Source organism: Pipistrellus kuhlii, unplaced genomic scaffold (assembly GCF_014108245.1).
Source record: "Pipistrellus kuhlii isolate mPipKuh1 unplaced genomic scaffold, mPipKuh1.p scaffold_m20_p_4, whole genome shotgun sequence".
NCBI classification, from domain to species: domain Eukaryota; kingdom Metazoa; phylum Chordata; class Mammalia; order Chiroptera; family Vespertilionidae; genus Pipistrellus; species Pipistrellus kuhlii.
The window spans coordinates 48,718,238-48,724,225 of NW_023425540.1; the positions used below are offsets into that span (position 1 = coordinate 48,718,238).

The 5,988-nt window shown below is 36.6% G+C and overlaps 1 pseudogene; it reads right to left on the reverse strand.

Annotated features, from left to right (window-relative positions):
• Window positions 1–5,673: 5,673 nt before the first annotated feature.
• LOC118704062 lies at window positions 5,674–5,771 on the reverse strand (annotated as a pseudogene).
• Window positions 5,772–5,988: the final 217 nt, after the last annotated feature.

A 5,988-nucleotide genomic window follows, 5' to 3' on the forward strand; every position in this document is an offset into this window, starting at 1 on the left:
ACCATCGGAAAACACAGATATTTATATTACAATTCATTAACAGTAGCAAAATTACAGTTATGAAGTAGCAATGAAAATAATTTTATGGTTGGGGGTCACCACAACATGAGGAACTGTATTAAAGGGTCGCAGCATTAGGTTGAGAACCACTCTTCTAGTGGGACATGATGTGAAGGTGGACGATAGTGATATCAATGATCATAATCAAATCCTAGCCCCGTGGTCGGCAAACTGCAGTTCAAGAGCCACATGCAGGTCTTTGGCCCCTTGAGTGTGGCTCTTCCACAAAATACCACGGCCTGGACAAGTCTATTTTGAAGAAGTGGCATTAGAAGAAGTTTAAGTTTAAAAAATATGGCTCTCAAAAGAAATTTCAATTGTTGTACTGTTGATATTTGTCTCTATTGATATAATGAGTTTCCCGACAAATGGCCTAGCCTAATTAATGTGTGTGTTTGTGTCTCAGACTTTAACAAGTTAAAAAATGAAGTAAAAATTTTTAAATAGGAAAAAAACATATAGAATATGTATATAAAGAAAAAGACTTTTTACACCCATAAAATGTGTTTCTGTTTTAAGTTGTGCTATTACAAAAGTCTTAGAATGTTAAAAAATATAGAATAAAAATGCTACAGTAAGCTAAGGTTGATTATTGAAGAAAGAAGGTTTTTAAATAAACAATGTAGCCTAAGTGTATGGTGTTTATAAAGTCTGCAGTAGTGTGTACCAATCTCTCACTGACTCACCCAAAGCAACTCCCAGTCCTTCAGCCTCCACTTATGAAAAGTGCTCCATACAGTTCTGCTATTTAAATAATATTTTATGCCATATTTTTACTGTACTTTTTCTATGTTTATATATGTTTAGATATATAAACACTTATCATTGTGTTATAATTTCCTACAGTATTCAGTACAGTAACATGTTTATAGCCTAGGAGCAATAGGCTATATACCATCTAACCTACATGTGTAGTAGACTATACCATCTTGGTTTGTGTAAATGCACTCTATGACTCTATGATGTTCGTAGAACGTTGAAATTCTCTAACGTTGCATTTCTTAGAATGTATCCTGCCACTAAGTGATGCGTGATTGTATATTAAAACACACGAGGAACATACTAGATAGTAAAAGGTTAAGTGCAAAGTCTGAAAATAAAGCTCACTGAGAAGATAGAAGAGGGATAGGGAGATAGGGAGGGATCATAGGAAGGAAGTAAAATAGGGACATCCAAAAATAACAGAATACACCGAAACCGGTTTAGTTCAGTGGATAGAGCATCGGCTTGCAGACTGAAAGGTCCCAGGTTCAATTCTGGTCAAGGACATGTACCTTGGTTGTGGACACATCCCCAGTAGGGGGTGTGAAAGAGGCAGCTGATCAATGTTTCTCTCTCATCGATGTTTTTCTCCATCCCTCTCTCTTTCTCTCTGTAAAAAATCAATAAAATATATATTTTTAAAAAAGAATAACAAGATATAGCTTGCTGACTAGTTGTTAAGGCAGCCCAGCTGGGGGAAAACCCAAATAGGTGGGAGTTGCTGGGGCAACCCAACTGGACAGGGAAGAACCAACACTCCCATGTAGATGGAGAGCTTCCTCTACCCCTTGACAGAGAGCTTTCTCTTCCCCTTGTGAAGAACCAATCAGAAGCCAGCAGGAGATTATATATATATATATATATATATATATATATATATATATATATACACACACACACACACACACACACACACACATATAAATATATATATATATATTTATATTTATATATATATATCCCCCTAGACAGAGTGCTTCAGTGGCAAGCGACTTGGGTTCCCTCCCTGCGAGAGGGAGTCTGTCTATCTCTCAATAAACTTTGCTTAACTCTTTGTTTGTGAACTCATTCTTCGATTTTTCGAGACAATGAACTCAGACCCAAACACCCCATCCTGCTATCATTACTATAGAGAAGTAGAAGGCATTGGCTTTACTTGTAAAGCAGTGAAAGTGAAATGATAGACATGGAAATTTTCTGAGAAGTTTTTACTGATGAGTTATGGCACACTGTCTTACTAATATATATGTGGATAGCCATTTTTCTTTTTATTTAGCTGATTTTTAAGGGGCCTGTTGTGACTTCTGAGTAGGCACATAATTGATAACTATCACTGATGAAAAGTGAGCTGTCTAAACCAGGAACTCTGTACTTGGAAAGAGATCTCCTATAATACAAACCTATTTAAGGAAAAAGAAAATTAGTTTTCTCTGCCTCCTTTTTCCTCTCCCTCTTCCACTTTTTTTTTTCTTTGAATTTCTGCATTTACTAAACTGCTTACCTTAGCAGCCCTCGGAGGAAGGTCAAACTCCTAGTGTGGCATTAACTGTAGTTATTTCCTGATCAGCCTCTCTTCTCACCTGTTCTCACTTTGCCCTTTCCAGATAGGAAGTGAATAAAAATAATATGAGCATTTTAAAATCTGCAGAAATTCTTACCAAAAGGACTAAGTTGTCCATTGGCCATAGCAGCTGGGGAAAAGGAAAAAAAAAAATAAAATAAATAAAAAAAAAAGAGTGGGAGTCAACTCTTGTCTCTATTAGGTCTAGTAATAATTAATGTCGTTTTCTAATATTTTTAAATCGAATTTATTTAAACAATACAACAAAATTTAATCAACAATATAGTTGCCATTGTTTTCTACTACTTGTGCCCAACGCTCAGGAAGCATTTTAATCCCTCTGTTGTAAAATTCTTGTGATTTTGATGCAAAAAATTCGGTCAATGCATTTTTGAGGTATTCTTCATTATTAAATTTTTTTCCAAGAAGAAAGTTTTGCAAAGAACGAAACAAATGGTCATCGGAAGGGGCAACATCAGGAGAATATGCAGGTTGAGGGAGAACTTCCCATTCCAACTGGCGCAGTTTTTCAGCAGTGATTCTTGCAGTATGCAGTCGTGCGTTTTCGTGGTGAAGAATTACGCCCTTCCGATTAATCAGCGCGGGTTCTTTTTCTCTTAAAGCTTGGGCTAACCTTTCCTATTGGGCACTATACACTGCACTTGTAATGGTTTGGTTAGATGGTAAAAGTTCATAATGAAGAATTCCTTTAAAATTCCACCAAACACACAACATCACTTTTTTCGCATGCAAGTCAGGTTTTGGCGTGGGCTGCGGAGCCTCATTTTTGTCCAACCATTGAGGCCGCCTTTTCAGATTAACATACAGCACCGATTGTTCATCTCCGGTAACAATTTGCTCTAAAAACGGCAAACGGTTTTGACGAGAGAGGAGCGAACTGCAAATTGTGACTCTTTGATTATGGTTGTTGTCGGTCAACTCATGAGGAACCCATTTTCCAAACTTTTGGACTTTGCCAAGTGCACGCAATTGATTGGAAATTGTTTTTTGTGAACAATTTAAAGTTGTCTCAAGCTCTTGTTGGGTAATTTGAGGATTTTGCACCAAAAGAGCTTGAAGAGCTTTTTGATCAAAATTGGACACACGGCCTCGACCACTCTTGTCATCTAACGAAAAATTTCCCTCGCGAAATTTCTCAAACCAATGCTGGCATTTTCTGGCGCTAACTGCATCTTGACCAAGAGCACTACAGTTGTTTTTTGCAGCCTCACTTGCTTTTCTTCCTAATTGGAACTTGTAAAGCATGCAGTGCAGAATATGCTCTTCATCCGCCATCTTCTTAGCCCTAGTTTTGCAACAAAAGCAAACCAAACACAAACTTTTTCAAGCAAAACTTGTTAATTGCACTTCACACGTTCTGTAGATACCACGTGTTTGAAGGTTATGTCAATACAAGTCAACGCCAAGCAAGATTTTAAACGAATGTTTAAAAACGACATTAATTATTACTAGACCCGATAAACTGATTGTTTTCTCTTAGGCGGTTTATCAACTCAGTGACTGATCCAAAGATGAACAGTTTGTTACCTTTGTGACAATGAGTAGTAGGGATTCTTTGAAATAACCAACCTTCTGGGTGATGACAAATAGAAGGGAAAATCAAATTTATTTTGGATTCTAAGAATCTATTTTATTGAAAATAGTAAATTTTCAATAAAATAGATTGAAATAGCCACTTGGGTTCCCTCCTGCGAGAGGGAGTCTGTCTATCTCTCAATAAACTTTTTTTTTTTTTTTTTGCTTAACTCTTTGTTTGTGAACTCATTCTTCAATTTTTTGAGACAATGAACTCAGACCCAAACACCCCATCCTGCTATCATTACTATAGAGATGGAGAAGGCATTGGCTTTACTTGTAAAGCAGTGAAAGTGAAATGATAGACATGGAAATTTTCTGAGAAGTTTTTACTGATGAGTTATGGCACACTGTCTTACTAATGTATGTGCAGATAGCCATTTTTCTTTTTATTTAGCTGATTTTTAAGGGGCTGGTTGTGACTTCTGAGTAGGCACATAATTGTTTTACCTTTCTCAGCTCCTTGTTCTCTGTGTTTAACTTTTCCCCCACTCTTGGGTCTGCCCAACATCCATCTTGGCAACTCCTCCCTGGAATCATTTCCTGCCATGCCATTTTTAGAAACCAAAATAACAGCATTTACAATGTCACAGCTAAATATTCCCATAGAGTATCTTGGTAAAACAAGCATTTTTGCACAGTAGTTTTGAACACACCACTGGGTATATATTCAGATGGAACCTTTCCTGGGTGTCCACAGTTTCTGGCTAACCAATAGGCTGATTGCAGCATTGTTCGCTGTTGCTCTATAATCACATCTGGCATACACAACGGGTGACATTCTGGCTTCCAAGTCTTTCTCATGTAGTGTCTTGTTTTAATTTTAGAATGGACATTTATTCAGCTGGAGGAGTGCATTTAATAATAAAGGGCAGCTGTACACATCTCTGAAAAAATGAAGCAGTGATACATGGTAATATTACATGGGAGTATGAGTACCACGAATGGAATGTCAATTGGACAAATTCAATACATTTTGAATTCTTTGGATTTTTTTTTAAAGAAGATGATCACTCATGTTTTTTCCAATAGAATTATTTACTTATCCTTTTACATCATTATTTTCCATTTTAAATTTAGTGCAGCATAAACTCAGAGAGATGCTGGGAAAAATATCCAAAGTTTCTACAGACAGTGTTCTTAAACCACGATGGCAAAACCTCAAAAATAGATGCAGTCCCATCAAAGTTAAATTGAATGACTCAGTGTCTGGACCACTCAGGTTTGTTTATTTTTCTAGTTAGGGGAGGGAAGAGACTGTTCACTTTAGTACTTTGGAATTATGGGTGGAGGAAGTTTGTTTTGTTTTTAGAGGAAGGGAAAAGTGTCATCACAGGGAATATGAATAAAAACTGAAGCCTCTTAAATATATACATATACACACACACACACACACACACACACACACACACACATATATATATATATATATATATATATATATATATATATATATATATTTATACACATAAAAACAAGTAACCTGACATATATGTCAGGTTACTTGTTTTTATTACTTTTTGTTTTAAAAAATTGCCCATTAGCCCTAACTGGTTTGGCTCAGTGGATACAGCATTGGCCTGCAGACTGAAAGGTCTCAGGTTTGATTCTGGTAAAGGGCATGTACCTTGGTTGTGGGCACATTCCCAGTAGGAGGTGTGCAGGAGGCAGCTGATCGATGTTTCTCTCTCATCAATGTTTCTAACTCTCTATTCCACTCTTTTCCGCTCTGTAAAAAATCAACAAAATATTTTTACTACACTTGATCTTAGCCAAAAAGCCGAGAAGCGATTCAACAAAATATTTTTTAAAAATTGCCCATTAGTCTAGAGCTATATACCTAAGGGATAAGTTTACCCAACTTCCACATTTTATAGATAGAGCCATGAAGCTCCCCTTCCCCTTGTCTGTTTTTCTCTATAAAGATTAGGTAAGCCAGATACTCACTTTCCCCATACTTTCTTTTATATAGGGGAGGTCATGTGACCAGCTTTCATCCAATAACATGT